Source organism: Urocitellus parryii, chromosome 3 (assembly GCF_045843805.1).
Source record: "Urocitellus parryii isolate mUroPar1 chromosome 3, mUroPar1.hap1, whole genome shotgun sequence".
In the NCBI taxonomy this organism is placed as follows: Eukaryota; Metazoa; Chordata; class Mammalia; order Rodentia; family Sciuridae; genus Urocitellus; species Urocitellus parryii.
The window spans coordinates 111,401,042-111,418,389 of record NC_135533.1 but is presented as its reverse complement, the minus strand read 5'-3'; the positions used below and the strand labels follow the sequence as shown (position 1 = coordinate 111,418,389).

General features: G+C 38.2%; 1 pseudogene; it reads left to right on the top strand.

Moving 5' to 3' along the window:
* The first annotated feature begins 1,691 nt into the window (after positions 1 to 1,691).
* LOC113177477 (thyroid receptor-interacting protein 11 pseudogene) lies at positions 1,692 to 9,273 on the top strand (annotated as a pseudogene).
* The last annotated feature ends 8,075 nt before the right edge of the window (positions 9,274 to 17,348 follow it).

The window sequence follows — 17,348 nt, the reverse complement described above, 5'->3', positions numbered from 1 at the left end:
TTTCTTATAGTAGCTATCTCTTGACCCACAAATTTTTTATATAAAGTAGGACTATTATGCATCCCTTGAGGCAAAGCCTTCCAGCAATATCTTTTAACAGGTTCTTTAAAATTAATTGCTGGGACACTGAAAGCAAATTTTTCACAATCCTCAGGATGTAAAATTATTGAGAAAAAAATGATCTTTTAGATCTTTTAGCATTAAGCTATAATTTAAAGGAATTGCTGTAGGAGAAGGAAGTCCAGGCTGCTATGATCCCATAGGCTGAATTGCATGGTTTATTGCCCTTAAATCCTGTAGTAACCTCCAATTACCTAACTTTTTCTTAATAACATAAATGGGGGTGTTCCAAGGACTAAGCGTTGATTCTATATGTCCAGCCTGAAGTTGTTCTTAACTAACATATGAATTATCTTAAGTTTTTCCTCTAAGATGGGCCACTAAGAAATCCATTTAGGCTCCTTTGTGAGCCAGGTGATCTTTTCTGCTGTCTTTTGGATCAGGGAGACACTTAGGGCCCCTAGTAAAAATTTTGGTTTGGAGTAGTTACTAATCTCTGTTGAGGAGACTGGTTTGTAAGCAGTTACTCTTCCTGATAATTTTCCTCATCATCTCTAGAAAGAAGTCCTTGATTAATTTCCTCAAATGATCTCATAGAATTTGGAGTTATTAATAATAATCCTGTTTTGCTTAATATGTCTCTTCCCCTTAGGTTTACTGATAAGGACTCTAACACATAAGGTTTAAAAATTCCACTGTTCCCATCAGGATCCTCCCAATGGAGATAATTAGCACTTTGAGCAGGCTGTGAGATTTGTCCAATTCCTTCTAAGTTAGCTGGTGCTATATGTAAGGGCCAATTTTTAGGCCAGAAGTGACTGAACAGGACTGATTTATCTGCTCCTGTGTGCACTATGCCTTTAAACTTTTTATGATTGATTTTAAATTCCAGTAGAGGGCACTCCTGTTGCACTAATTGAGACCAGCACACTCTGGTGGTTTGGAAACTGAATTTACTTGTGGGTGTCCATCCAAATTACAGGGTAATAAAATCAATTGAGCAATAGTATTTCTTGGAGTAAGCCAAAGGACATAATTTGATTTTACAGTAACATTTAATTCTCCCTCAAAACAAGAACCAACCACTCTAGGTGTCACCTTGATGGCCTCTTTTAAATTGTTATGTCCCCAAATTAACCCTATACTTTCTCTTGGGAGTGACCTGAAAATCCCAGTAGGGATTTGTTGTGGCCCTAATTTAGGATCCAATTCAATTATCATTGATGGCTGTAAAGAAACCATCTGTGAGATCCGCTCTGGTAGAAATGGCGGCTCCCCATGGTCGGTTGTGATGATGTTAAACTGTGTGACCTTTCTTCTGGTTCCCCTGTTTTTCCGGCCTGGGAATGGGCTGACCAGAAGTTTTTTGCCTCCCTACTATATGGAAATGAAGACCAAAATGCGGGCTGATCAGCGCCATCTTGGCTTGCCATGTGGTCTTTAATAGACCGGTTTGTGGTCTGATACAGCCTTCTGACAAAATTAGGATAAAGTTTATTGGCACCCCAGTCACCTGGAGGGAGTGGCTGGCTGTGAATTGTCTAAAGCAAGCTCTGTATAAGTGGCAGATTAGGACCATAAACACCATAAGCATTTTTTAATTTCTTAATTGCTTTAAATGGAATTACCGCATGGACACGAACATGCTGGTCTTGATCATTAACCTGCTCAAAAACCGAAAAGAGTTTAAAGTCGCTAGTATCTTTGCCAGCTTCCTGCGCCTTTCTAGTTCCCTGCTGGAATGGAGTAAGGAAAGTCATCGCCAGTTCAGAATATCTGTTAAAATTCATCCTTTTAACTGAGAGCGGCCAAATTTGAATGGCTGGGGCAGGTGCCGTTAAGCACAATCTGTTAAAATTCCCTGGTAAATCCTGGATTTCATTGTCTGATTCCTTTCACTCAGACTGCTATTCCTCTGTGGACACTTCCCTGTCACCATGTTGACTCTGAACTTATAAGTTTCATATAGGAGAACTCCTATGAATCTTCTCTGGACACTCCTCTCCAGGCGAAGGACCTTCTATCCCCTTGGAGGCCTCCTCTCTATGGTTCTCCTCTCTCTCTGGTTTTCCTCCAGACTACTCTGGTTTGGTTCATGCAAGGCTAAGTTTTTTACTTTCGGTCTTGCCCTAAGGTTTTTGTTTGAATATAATTTGTTTTAGTTTTTAGCTGGCTTAGAGGAAAAGAGGTTAGCCTCAGGCAATTTTTCCATTTGAATAGACTTAATGGCTCTCTGAATACCTTTCAATAGATCTTCAGGAGGCCATGGATTTTGGCCCATGTAATCAAAAAGACAGCTGTCTAATGCAGTCCAAACCTTTTGAATATTCTCAGTGTTTCCAGGTAATTCATTAGAAAGGCAAATTTTATGTAATTTTCTTCCTAATTTGTCCCATGTATGTAAATTTGGTGAATCTTGGTCATAAAACCAAGGACAAAATTCACCTACAGTCTTTAAGAATTGTAGCAGCTGGGTCCTTTTGACCTGCTTTCCCTTCTGATTAATTATTGTCTCTAAAATAGTCGAATACATATCCTTATTGGTAGAAGATGAATTTCCCATCATTAAAATATACTTTTAGTTTCTTTATGATGCCACACATCATAAAGTACATGAAGCATACATATTTTCATTGAAAGAGAGATTTGATAATTTGGGTATTACCCAGTCTGTGGTCTTCCATTGTAGCAATAAAAAACAGAAAGACAGGGCTCCTGAGGGAAGCAGAGATCAGGAGCTCAGGGTTGAGCACCAGAGCCAGACATACTATCTCCCATGGAGAGCTTTCTTCCCTCCAGCCCCATGGAGAGAACAAACAGGGGCAATTCCTCCTGATGGCTGTTGGAAAGGAGGTCACTGGGAGGGACTTCTGGTTCACTGTCCTCTGGCTAACAGGTTCTTTACCTCCCATCTTGTTCCTTTCATTTCTTTTTTATTAATAATTATATCTTACTTTTCAAACCCTACAGAATGTTATTCCAATAGACGCTATCATGAAGCTGCAGTGTGAAGAAATCCATGGCTTGACTCACTCGAGCACCTGAGTAGGATCCAGGCTCTCCTGTCCAGGCTTCACATACTCCTCCAAGGGGCCCAGGAAAGGCCCTGTACCCAGCAAGAAATGGTATGTTTGGGGAAAAATAATAAGAAATCTTGCTGCCTCTAGACTTCAACTCTGGATGGAAGAGCTCTATATGCCAGGGCAATGCCATGCTACTCCATTCCAGAGCACACACTACACGCTGCCTGTAACCACAGGATGCACAGGACAGAGTAAAGAGGATCAGCACTCCACAGGCTTTCCCAACTTGCAGGTAAAGCAGATAGCCTGATATTTCAGAAAAAAAATAGGAGGAAAGCAACATTTCCTGTATACATCTGCTTTTAAAATTATAGCTTAAAAGCTATACTTCAAGTGAGTAAGTAAATAAATAAGATTAGGACTTAGTAAGAAAAAAGTTAGAAGTCCCAGTCTCATAAATAAGTCTAGGTCATATTGAAAGGGTAAAGTTTCTAAGCTGGAAAGCTTGAATGTAAAAGATTAGGTATTATTAAGTTCCTCTGTTACACCCAGATTCCTGAGATAGTTAAGACAACACCCTACTGGCCATTTAGCCTAGGGCCCTGTGCAGTTCCTCACAGGGCCCGAACCAATCAGTTTGAATGTGTAACCCGCTTACGAATGACCAATCACCCTCGCCCGCCAATGAATGTGCCAATCACGTCTCAGAGTTGTTGTTCAATTTCCCCGCGCCTCATGATGATTTGTTCTGATGTATGCAAAGACTCCCGCCCTCCCCAAAAAGTGTACTTAAGCTCTGCTTGACCTTTGCTCTGGGCTCTGGGCTGCTCTCCCTTCTTGAGTAAGCAAGGAGCCCCAGCACGCTGGAATGGATCCCCAATAAATCCCCTTTTGCCAATTGCATGGAGTAAGTCTCTTGTGTGGTCTCTCCCTCCGACGCTCCGCCGGATCCCCCCTTACAATATAAGTCCTAGTCTTATAAATAAGTCAAATCTAGTGTTGTAGCCATAACATCTCATTATACTAATCAAAAAAGTACATTAGATTTACAAGACATACATATGGAAAACAAGTTTCCTATCTTCAATATCATCCACCCCAGCCAGTAGTAATGGGCCCTTTCCCTGGTAATTGGTGATGACTTGATTTGGGGACCTGCATTCACATTCTTGCCTTCAGTGTGGTTTAATTAATAGTATCCAATACATTTCACAATTGATTTATAATCTGTATATAATGGTAGATACTATATGGAATCATTTTTTCTAAAACAACAAAAAATAATTATCTTGTTTGGTGTTGGGGATTAAACCCAGGGACTGCATACCTGGTAGGAAAGTGCTCTACTACTGAGATATACTCCCAACCCATTAAAAAAAATCAGTTTTGGGGTTGGGGCTGGGGCTCAGTTGCAGAGCACCAAATAAAAATAAAATAAAGATATTCTGTCTATATATAATCAGTTTTGACACCTTCCTAATGTGTCAAGATATGTGGATTCAACATGGTAGGAAGGTGTCAAAGCTGATTTGACACCTGAAGAAGTTGGATGTAACCTGATTTTTGCTGTTAAGATATTACCAACAGAGAATAAAGTAAAAATTATAAGATGGTCCCTAAGCAAAAGACAGCATACCAGAAAGGTTATCTTTCTTCCCAATCCTCTATATCTTTAATATCATTTTCTTGACTCATGACATTAGCTAGGAACTCAGTAAGATGTTAAATTGGAGTAGTAGGAGAGGATACCCTTGATGGTTCCTGATCTTAGTGGGAAAGTTTCAAGTTTATTATTATTAGGAATGAGGTAGGGGTGATATAGCAGCAGGCACCCAGGTGGCAGGAGTAGCCTGTGAGCTGGGGCAAATCGCCAACTCTGGGGGAGAAGTCACACAAGCCCAAGGGCAGAAAGTTGAGGAAAGGAGCCAAGGCCCTGTGGGGGTGACAGGGCCACTGGCAGCGAGTCTATGGTGCAAGCCCAGGCCAGGCCTCTGTTTCCAGGCAGAACACAATGGTTGGCAAGAGCCCCACCCTTCATGGAATTCTGAGTGCTTGGGTCATAATTGATACCTCAGTCCTCAAGGAGGTTCAGAGCAGAGGTGGATAGAGACAGAGGTTGTTTTGGAGGTGGATAGAGATGGAGGTGGTTTTCACAGTGGGTCTGAAGACTTACTGAAATTGTGGCAGTGTCATCCTGTTTTAGAGGCCACTCCTTGTGTCAGGTGGGGGGAAGCTTGCCTTCCTTCACCAGCCATATCTCCAACATTACTTAGAATGAGTTTCTCGATGATTTCGAGGATGTAGAAGCAGGTTTACCTAAGTATTGGAGGAAGAACATTGATGATACCAAATGGATGATCAGATATGACAATGAAAAACTTAAAACTATTGTATGGCACTGGAAGAAAGGTATGCAGCATCAGAGCTACGGATTCAACATCAATCTGCAAATTACTGAAATGAACTGGAAGAGAAAGAAGTAGAAATCAGGCAACTTAAAGCAAGACAGTTTGCACTACAAGATGAGTTGTCCACACTGCAGTCAGTACATTCAGGAGCTAGTGGTGTACCAGCAACCACTGACCAGTCTTCATTCGGTAATGAGATCAGTCATTGTCCAGCTTTTCCAAGTGATAACGCGGACTTCAGTGACATCATTTCATCACAACAAGAAATCAACAGACTGTCAGTTGAAGTTTCAAGAATTGAATCTCAAGTTGGCCATTGGAGGGATATAGCTCAGGCAAAGGGAACACATAATTCTCATCGAAGTGAAATCTGCAAACTACAAAATACTATTAAGGTACTTGAGCAAAACTGAAGTCAAGATCTTGATAATCATCAAGAGGAAATGTCAGTTTTGCAGAATGCACTTCAACAGAAACTGACAGAGATAAGTCACCAGTATCAAGAGGCATTAAATGACTATGAAGAAAGAATTGAAAAACTTGAAAATCAGTAACAAAAAGGTGACTCAGGAGTTACAGTAACTGATGAGTCTAAAATCTGTGAGATGTAAAAAACTATTCAGGTTCTACAAACTGAAAAAGTAGAGTCTGCAACAAAGATGAGAGAACTTGAGAATCAAATAAAAGATATAAATAAAAAATTATCTTTGGCAGAAAATGACAGAGATGCCTTGAAGAGAGAAAAAGTGCATCTCAGTGTGGGAAAGCAACAAGAAATTGAACAGTGTGAAAACTTGAAGCTGGAATGTAGTCAATTGTGGCCTTCTGTGATGGAGCAGAAAGATGAGGAAATTAAGAATTTGCAGAAAACCATTGAACAAATAAAAGCCCAGTTGTAGGAAGACACACACAACCCTCCAGGAGACAATTCTGATAGTTTTTAAGAAACAAAAGTTAAAAGCCTTTCTATAGAAAATGGAAGTGAAAAACACCACCTGTATAACTATGAAATTGAAAAATTAGTAAAAGGGATTCAAGAACGAGAACTTGAGATTCAACTTCTAAATGAAAAGAATATATCTTTAATCAAACAGATTGATCAGCTGTCCAAAAATGAAGTTGGTAAACTCACTCAAGTTATCCAGCAGAAAGACGTGGAGATATAAGCTCTTCAGGATAAAATTTATTCAGATTCCTACACCCAGGATGTTGTTTACCTTCAGTGGCAACTGCAGACCTTCACTATGGAAAGAGAACAAATATTAGCTATTTTAAATGAGAAGACAAAAGAAAATACCCAACTGCAAGCAGAACATCAGAAAATGAAGGATATAGTCACTGCCAAAGCAACAACTCTCATCCAACTTCAAGAAGAAAGTTAAAAAAAAGTCCACAAAATTTGAAAATAGTTATCAAGATATGTTTAGAGGAAACTCTGCAGAATTTATCTAGTATCATTAGAGAAAAAGACATTGAAATAGATGCACTAAGTAAAAAATGTCAGACTTTATTGGAAGTTTTATGAATCTCTGGCACTGGTCATGAGGTTCGAGGTGTTAATAGTCATCAGTTCAAGGAGCTCCTACAAGAATGTGATGAATTAAAACAGCAAGTGAAAAAAATGGAGGGATGGACACAATAGGTAATGACAACCATCCAATATCTGCATCATAAGTCAGCCCAACACGAGGAAGACCTTCTTCAACTTGAAGCCCAAGTTTTGGTTGACAATGATAACAGTTCTAAATTAGAAGCAGACTACACTGGCCTCATCCAATGTTATGAGCTGAATTAAACCAAAGTCAAACATTTTGAGCTCAAATTAGGCCAGGTACAGCAGTGCCTAGGGCAACTTTTCTCTTTTTAGGAAAACTTGATATGATTACACCACAGCTCTTGTCTGCATCATCACTTACCTCCCAGTCAGCAGAGGTCAAAGAGCTGAGAAAACTGCTGCAAGAAAAAGAGGCCACCATTAAGGAGCTCCAGGAGAATAACCACAGATTGTCTGATGCAATTGCTGCTGCCTCCAAGACAGAAAAGAAAGAATATGAACAAACAGATTCTGAAATTAAACAGCTCAAGGACAAACAAGATCTGTTACAAAATTTACTGAAAGAAAAAGACCTCTTAATCCAAGCCAAAAGTGATCAGTTACCTTTTTTCAAATGTAAAGTTCACTAACAAAGTGAATGAAAATGAGTTGTTGAGGCAAGCAATAACTAACCTCGAGGAGAGAATATTAATTTTAGAAATGGATTTCTAAACTAAAAGGAGAAAATGAAAAAATAATAGAAACATCCAAAGAAAAGGAAATATGGAATATCAAGAATTATAAGAGAGAAACATGAACTTCTCATGAAGTTGATGAAGGAGAAAGCTCTTGCCTTTGAGTAAGTATTACAAGAAAAAGAACAGGGCAAGGCTGGGGAATTAAATCAGTTTTTAAATGCAGTTGAATCAATGAAGGAGAAGACCATTCTATATCAGTAGGAGACAGACCAACTCACCTTGTCCCTAAAGAACAAACAGATGGAAAAGAGTACCCTCCAGAAAGAGGTTCAAAAGTTAAGTGATAAAGAATTACATTTAAATCAGGAGGTACAAAGACTGAGGAACCACCTTTTAGAATAAGAAGATTCTTACACCCAGAAAATTTGGGCTGCAGAGAAGAGAGAGATGAACCTGAGAGAGAAAGTCACACTATTGGAAGAAAAGCTACTTTTCTCTTCTAATGCAAGTCATCAAGCCAGTGTGCAGGTAGAGTCCCTGCAGAAACAGGTGCGTTTACTCTCCCCAGAGAGGGATGAGTATGCACTGCAGCTTTTGCTCTACCAGGAACAAATAAAGCAGTATGCCATGTCATTAACTAACCTGCAAATGGTTCTGGAGCATTTCCAACAAGAAGAAAAAGCTATGTATTCAGCTGAATTAGAAAAGGAAAAACAACATATAATCGAATGAAAGGAAAAGGCAAAAAATCTAGAAAGAGAGGTATTATTATTACAGGAACATTTGGATAAAGCCAATGGTGTGTTGGATTCAGCAACCAGACTTATACAACAGTTACATCTAAAGGAAAAACAGATTGAAGGACTTAAAAAGCAAAATGAGATCCAACAAGAAATGTTGAATGATGCACAAAAGAAATTGATGAACTCAGGAAATGGCACAGAAGGAAAAGCGGACGAAGTCCTAATGAGAAACCTTTGTTGGGCATTTCCATACACTGAACAGTAAGCATCACAAAGTGTTACAGTTAGTTGGAAGCATCCTGAACATTCAAAAGGAAGAAATGGAGCAGTTGTTGAATGGAGATGATGGTGGTGTTACTAAGCGTTTGACGGGTTGGCTTGGAGGAAGATCAAAAAATGTCCCCAGCACATCTTTGAGACCAAATGAGCAACCTGGGCTTAATAGTTCTTTTTCAGAACTTTTTGTTAAATTTCTGGAAGCAGAATCTCCTTTATGTGTTCCACCACCAAAACTTTCTGCTCATGCCATGAAATGTTTAGACTCCAGAGGAAGGAGAAAGGAAGGTAAGAATGTACCAAGAAGTTTGAAAGATGCAGCAGAATTCAGAGCTGGTAAAAGAGCAGCTGTGAATCCATTCTTGGCATCACATTCTCTGTGCCACTGATTAGCCTAGCTGGACTGGACCTGGTGAACCTGGGAATCTCCTTTTGAATCTCGTCTTAGACTTCTTGCTCACCTTTATATCATTGCCAGTGTTCCCTGACAATAGCGCCAGGGTTGTACAAAAGGACCTTTTAAAGCAATAGGTGATTCTCAAGCCAGAGATGATTTAGCAGTTTAAAGAAGCTATAAACACTTTGTACTTTTTACAAAGTGGCCTTTTTGAAAAGAAGTTATGCATTTTCAGGGAAAAAGAAAAAGAAAAAAGTTGATATACAGAGCAACCAGGTATTTTGTCTCCCCCTTCCCCTTTTTTTGGAGTTTGTTTTTTGCTGTAGTACTTTTTAATAAAACTTTACTTTTGTTTGTTTTCTGTAGCATTTTTTATATAAAATTTTGTTCTGATGCTACCAGGTAATCAACAGCAATAATAACTAGAGCTCCAATTTTTTAAAATGATTATATTTGTTAAATTTAGTTTCATTTATATAACAGAAAAAAGAAAAATCCAACCCATATGAAAAAGATATGTACCTCAGTATTTGGGCTATATGAAAACAAAATATGATGTATAAAAGTTGTGAATTCATTAGTTTAGTTATTTGTATAACTACTTAAAGAAAATTACAGTGGGAGGGCCTGAATATGTTAGTGGTGGATAAATTCTAAGATTCTTTTAATCTAAATGCTATGACACCTATCCCTTTTACTTCATTCTATTAAAAAATTCACTTGAAGTTCATTCCCTTTTTTAGATGTTAATATGACCAGAAGGAAGATGACTTTTGTCAGTGAAACCAAAAGTATAATCACATGCATCCTTTTTAATTTTTAAGAATGTATCATTAAATATCTTGGACTGTTTACATACTTTTCTGGGCCCTACAGTAATGCTTATAAGCACATTTTAAAAAACATTTGATCAAAAACAGAAAGTGGAGAAGAGAAACAAAATTATAGATTTTAAAAGATGAAAAAATTAACAAATGGTTAGTTAAAACCTTTTTTATTTTTGTAAAGATAAGATAAAAGATATCTTTTGATAAGATAAAAGGTAAGATATCTTTTGTAAGATTAAAGATAAACCAAAAGTTTCTAGCTTAAGTCAGGTGATATCAGAGAAGTGAAAAAGCAGATTATATAGCAAATGCTTCTCTGACACTTGAAATTTCTAAAACAATTGAGAACGTTTTTATTAAAATTAATTCAAATAAAATTTAATATAAATTAAATTATTTAAAAAAATTATATAATTTAATATGAATTAATCTCATTAATTTACTTTATTAATTAAATTAATTATTTTCATTAATTCAATTTTATTAATTTAATATATTAATTTATATTAAATTTTAATTTATATTTAAAATTTTATTAAATTTTATTAAAATTAGTTTAGTAAAATTAATTTAAATAAATTTTAATATAAATTAAATTATTATTTGTTATGTAATTTAATATGAATTTTAATAAAATTCATTAATTTTGATAAAATGTTCTCAGTGGTTTTAGAAATTACAGGTGTCAGAAGTATTTGCTATAAAATCTACATTTTTTTCTTCTCCAATTTAACCTAACTTAAGCTGGAAAATTTTGATTAATCTCTTATCTTAACTTACAAAATTAAAAAGTGAAGACAAAATACCTAGTGGTGATTGATATATATATATATATTTTGTTTTTCTTTCAATTTTTAATTTTCAGTTTTAGCTTCTTATTTCTTTATTTGATTTTCAAGCTCCTTTAGGATAAGGACATGTGGTTTATCTTTAATCTCAAGCAATTTACAAATAGAAAAGAAAGTACTATTCATGGCTTCTTTAAGTAGGTCACAAAGTAGACCTGAAACATATATGAATCACCTTTAGAAGAATTTGTATCAAAAGGCTAAGAACAAGATTTCCCACACCAGTCCCCTACAACTGTGCATATGTGGTTGATGTGACAACCACCACAACAGCCACCAGACACACATCCTAAGAATAAGTGAAATCACCTCCTTGCACCAGCACCAGGTGTTTAGAACCTAAGAATTTTTTACCAGCTCATTATTAAAAAATCCAGACTTGAAGCTTAAGTGTATGAGGATGTTCATATTTATACTTTGAAGTTGTACATTGAAGAGCTTTTTCTTGCAGATTTTGTCAGTGTAGCTATGCCTTAGAAAGAGAAACATTTGAATAGCAAGAAACTGTGAAAACAAGTCGAGTTCAAATATGTAAAGAGCTCTGGCTCCAACTAGAGTGAAATTTAATTGTTAATTTTGTTGTGATTGCTGTATATTTCTAATGTATTTGGGAGATTGGAAGTTTTGATTATGGGTTGATGTATAAAACTTGTTTTTCCAAAAAATTAACAGGCCACACTGCTTCACACAGTGTCACCTTTCTTCTTAGCTAACTTATTTAAATTACCATTCTTCCATACATTGTAAAGGAAGTTCCCATAACAGTTCATATGAGAAAGGTTCAACTGCCTCCCGAGCTCTGCCCGATTGGCATCATGGATGTTCCTATACTTAACTCTACCGTAAATGAAAACATCTCAAATTGAAAATGCATGCACCACACCATGTGCCTAGAAGCACAGTGCTCTGCAGGTGCTACTTGCTTTCCCTGATGATCCTGTCACTGTTGGGGAGCTGCCTCTCACTGCTGCTGCCCCCACCAAGAGGGTGGTGTGATACATATTGCTAGCCCAGGACAAAGGAAAATCCAAAATCTAAAGTGCGAATTCTCCTGGACATGTCCTACATTTGAACTAATAAGATATTGAAAAATCCTTTTTAAATAAAAGCATTTTTAGCTATGGCTATAATTAAGTTAAAGCCTTTATCTGTTTTCCAGTGTATTTAGCTATCTCCTATAAGGATAAAAGAGTTACCCCAATTACTTTCACATTACATAGGAAATTCAGAGATTTACAACTCTATGTATGTGATCTCTGCAATTTCATCATGCATATAGCTTGAAGTGACTACCACCACCAGATCCACAAGACACACTTGCATCCTAAAGATCACTAAACTCACTTCATTGCACCAGCTCCAGCTTTTTGGAACTTAAGAATAAGAGTATTTCTTTAATTTTCATAATGTATCCTGACTTGAAGTTTAATTGTGTGAGGATGTTCATATTTATACTTTGAAGTTTTACATTGAAGAGTTTTTTCTTGCAGATTTTGTCGATGTGTATGCCTTAGAAATAAAAACCCTTTTTTTCTTTTTATGCTACGCCATATTTCTTGAATGTTCTGGTCATGATTTCATACTATTTACACTGTGTGGTCTACACTCTTTTCAAAATTATATATGTTGTCTTCATTGTCTGATGTCCTGTCTTCCAAGTGATCTAATCTGTTGGTGATGCTTTCAATTGAACCTTTAATTTGGTTTATTGTTTCTTTCATTTCAAGGATTTCTGTATTTTTTTTTAGAATCTCTTTCTACTGAAGTAATCTTTTGCTTCCAATACTTGCTTATGTAGCTCATTGTCAAAATGATCTTTTGCTGCATGTATTTGGTCTTTTATATTATCCTTTAATTTGCAGGACATTTAAATTATGTACATCCTGAACTCTTTCTGTCATATCTTCTGACGTGCTGGCCATGGATTCTAATAATGTGGTATCTTGATTTGTTTGGGGCACGTTCTTCCCTTTTCTTTTCATATTGCTTCTGTGTCTTCTTTTCTAGCACTGTGGATCCTAGGTGTTACTGTTTTTACTCCACAGGCTTATAGTGCCCCTGTAGGGACTACCTCCTTGGAGGTGAAGGACAATGTTATCAGATCCCAATATAAACCACATAGACCCTAAAAACAAATGTTTGCTAATAAGATGTTACACTTGGTCACAATGTATAGATATTGTGAATTCAAATATTATCTACAGTAGGCTTGTAAAAAGGTTTACACTTTCTGATGGTAGACAAAGAATCAGGGATGAGGAGTAAGATGATATACTGAGGAGGTAGGAGGTGAGGACATAGAGTTGTTATATCTTAGGAAGTGTGAAAGAGAAATCTAAAGAGGAAGATTAGTAGCAGTTGAAAGGAGAGGAAGTAAATTTGGATAGACAAGTAAGTGGGAAGACAACACAGTTCATAAAACAAGCATATATATATCAAGAAAAATAAAAAAATGTTAAAGTAGCAGAAATTGGTAGAGAAAAAGAAAAAGAAAAAAATTAAAAATAAAGAATAAAAAGATTGTACAACATAACTGTAATGTACTATTCAGACATCCCAGTTCTCAAATTTCTAATTCATGCAAATTACTTGGTTTCACACATGTTGGGTATGTGAGGTGGGGAGAGAAGAGAGCGAGAGGAAAAAAAACATTTTGAAGGAAGGCACAGGGCTTGTTTTGGTTGGAGATCAGCATCTTTTCTGTTTCCCTTCTCATCCAATAGGTGGAGTCATTTGTTGTTAGCTGGTATCTGTGCCCTCAGGATGGTGAAGGTAACCAGTGTGCCACTGTGCTAAGTTAGATGCTGCTGGGGAGAGGGGGAGTTAGAAACAAGGTACCTAGAAGATGGTGATGAAGGTAACCCAAGATGGAGGGTCCTGCTTTCAGATGTGGGGTGTTGTGTTGGGTGGTGATAGCCAGGTGATGGTGTTGGATGATGAGTTTAGAGACAAGCTCTGTGGCTTGAAGTGTGGGCTGACTTCAGAGCCTGTGTGAAATTCCTGGGTACAGGCAGGTTGCTGCACATAGGGGGTTATTCCAATGCTGCTGAGTCCCAAGATGGCAGCGATCAGGGGAGGCCCACTTAGGTAGACGGGGGTCCATATGAGGATGATGGTCTGAGTTCCTACTCATGGGAAGCTTCTGGGTGTCCTCCATAGGAGCAGCATCAATGCTATCTACTTGAGTGGGTAGCCAAAAGTTCTTCACATCTGCTGCTGCCACCTCTGATGGTCTCACTGGCATACCCAGTAGTTCTGTGTGGATGAGTAGTTGGGAGACTTACTCTGATGCTGAGGCCTGGAGCCTGAATTAAAATTGACCTAAGTGAGCAAATACAGGCAAAATTTGTCTACTCCAAGAAAGATATGAGAGAGCAAATACAGGTAGAAAAAGATTACTTCAAGAAAGAGAGACTCAAAGAAAAACAAGTCAGAAATCCTTGAAATGAAGGATACAATAAACCAAATAAAAAACTCAATATAAAACATAACCAACAGACTAGATCACTGGGAAGAAAGAATATCAGATAATGAAGACAAAGTATATGATTGGGAAAATAAACTTGATCACACAGTGAAGATAGTAAAAAACCATGAACATAACATCTAAGAATTATGGGACAGCATCAAAAGACCAAATCTAAGAGTTACTGGGATAGAGGAAGGCACAGAGTTTCAAACCAAAGGAATGCACAATCTCTCCTATGAAATAATATCAGAAAATTTCCCAAGCATGAAAAATGAATTGGAAAACCAAATACAAGAGGCTTATAAGACATCAAATGTACAAATTACAACAGATCTACACTAAGGCACATTATAATGAAAATGCCTAGCATACAGAATAATAATAGAATCTTAAAAGCTGCAAGAGAGAGAAATCAGATCTCATATAGAGGGAGACCAATTTGTATCAGCAGATTTTTCAACCCAGACCTTCAAAGCCAGGAGATCGTGGAATATAGAGGGAGACCAATTTGTATCAGCAGATTTTTCAACCCAGACCTTCAAAGCCAGGAGATCGTGGAATAACATGTACCAAGCTCTGAAAGAAAATGGATGCCAACTGAGAATCTTATATCCAGTAAAACTAAGCTTTAGATTTGATGATGAAATAAAAACCTGCCATGATAAACAAAAGTTAAAAGAATTTACAATGAGAGAGCCTGCAGTACAGAACATCCTCAACAAAATATTCCAAGAAGAGGAAATAAAAAAGAAAATGATGGGGGGACCCAACATGGCGGAGGGCGGGGAGGCAGTGCTTTCAGTACCTCCTCAATAACGGGGTCAGAGAGACGCATTAATATGCTTAGATTCTACCTGCTGAGAAACTTCTAGCAAAATTCTACTGAAGCGAGACCTGCCAGGAATTAGTAGGATTATTGGAGGTGACAGTTTGCCCCAGACGAGTGAATCTCCACCACGCGGCCTGGAGGTCCAGACCCGAAACCCGCCACCTGCCGCCGCCGCGCGGCTCAGTGACCAGCTGCCACCGCTCAGTGACCAGCCTCCGAGGCGGCTCATAGGGACCCTATGAAGAGGTCTCTAACCAATCCTTCATGAAATAATGAACCAGGAACTAAAACCAAATGAGATTGGGTCAGACCAGAGACAGGCCAGTCCCACCCCTCCCTTCGGACACTCCAGCAAGGAGCCTGGGGCCCGCCGTAGCAGAGAGGTGACATCACCAGATTATAGCCAACGAGATTCCTTCCTAGTTGAATCTGCTTTAGCAGGTGTGTGACTCCCACCCCCACCAGATACAAACATCCAGGAAACCTCAAAAATCTCTTCGTGGGTGTGACTGTAGGGGCAGAGGGAAGCAGAGAAGATGCCCCACCCCCAACTCCCCCGACCGCCAACTGCGTGGGCGTGCTGTAGGGGCCGAGGGAAGAGGTGGGGATTTTTGATCCCTAACTCCCCTTACCACCAGCGGCAACACCCAAGGTCTTAGCTGCCAGTCTCCGAGGGCGTGCCCACCAAAGGGGTCCAGAAAAATTAAACTGTCAGTTCCCAGATCACCGCTCCACAGCTCTGGGGCTTAGATGAATGACAGAGAGAGTGCTCAGTCATTTGGGAAATAGGGCATGCGGTGGGGCTGCAAGTGTAACCAGATCCTTGGGGAACTGCCTCCGGTGAGCAGGACCTGGCTGCTGGCAGGAGGAAGGGGGGTAGGGGCCAGAGAAGTGAAACGACTCTGGACTAACAGGATTGAGAGACTCCCAGGAGCCGCCTTACGGGGATTGCTGTTGGCACATTGAGGGCAGAAGCTTGGCTCGGAGGGCACAGCTCCGCCTACTGGAAGAGAAGAAAATGGATCTCTAAGACTTCATTTTTAAAAAAATTTCTATTTTATTAGTTTTTTTCTCCCCTTTTCCTTCTTTCTTTCTTTCTTTCCCTTTTCAAGTTTTATTGTTCTTTCCATTCTCCTCTATTCTATCTCTCTCTCTCTCCTTCTTTCTTTTTAAGAGCACCTTCCTTCCCCTACCCCCCAACTTTCATCCCAAGCATTACATCTTCCATTATGTGTAATTTCTAAATGCAAATAGGTGAATGTTTTGAGGCTGTCTATAGGGCCCCTAAATACCTAGCTATTACCAGACACCCTGATCCAATCGCCTGTTAATATCCCCCTTCAGTAGAGCAATCTTCCAAAGTAACCAATACATACTAACCCTCATACCATCATAGCACCTAACCTAAATATAAAGTCCTAAGACCAAACAACAAATCACTATATGCATACAGAATCTGGAAGCCTTTTATGAATTGAATGAATCAGCTTTAAAGTACAATAAAACACAACATTTCTAGGCATAGTCTCCCACCACAAAGGAGAGACCACAGAGATATACAAAACCAAAACAAATTTATAGGAGAAAACAAACACAGCAGTTAAACAGAGTTGGAAAGTAACGTGAACAACATGAAAAAACAAGGGAAAAAAGGATTACAAACAATGCAGGACAACTTAAACTACAGGAGAACCTAGAGGCATCAGAAAAATGGACAGAGAAAGAACTCAAGGCATACCTGACTCAGAGGGAATGGAATCTTAGAGAAGACATTAGACAGCAAGTTGAAACAATGAAAGAATACTTTGAAAATAAATTGCATAAGCAAATTCAAATTGCAAAGAGGAACTCTATCAGGAGATAGAGATTTTAAAAAAATCAAACAGTAATCCTAGAAATGCAGGAAACCATAAACCAAATTAAAAACTCAAATGAGAATATTACAAATAGACTAGATCAAATAGAAGTCAGAACATAAGATAATGAAGACAAAGTTTATCAACTCGAAAAGAATAGTCAATGCAGAAAGGATGTTAAAAAATCATGAGCAATCCATGCAAGAGATATGGGATGTCATAAAAAAACCAAACTTGAGAGTCATTGGGATAGAGGAAGGTATAGAGGTTCAAACCAAAGGAATTAACAATCTGTTGAATGAAATAATCTTAGAAAACTTCCCAGATTTGAAAGATGGAATGGATTGCAAAGTCCTGGAAGCCTACAGGACCCCAAACAT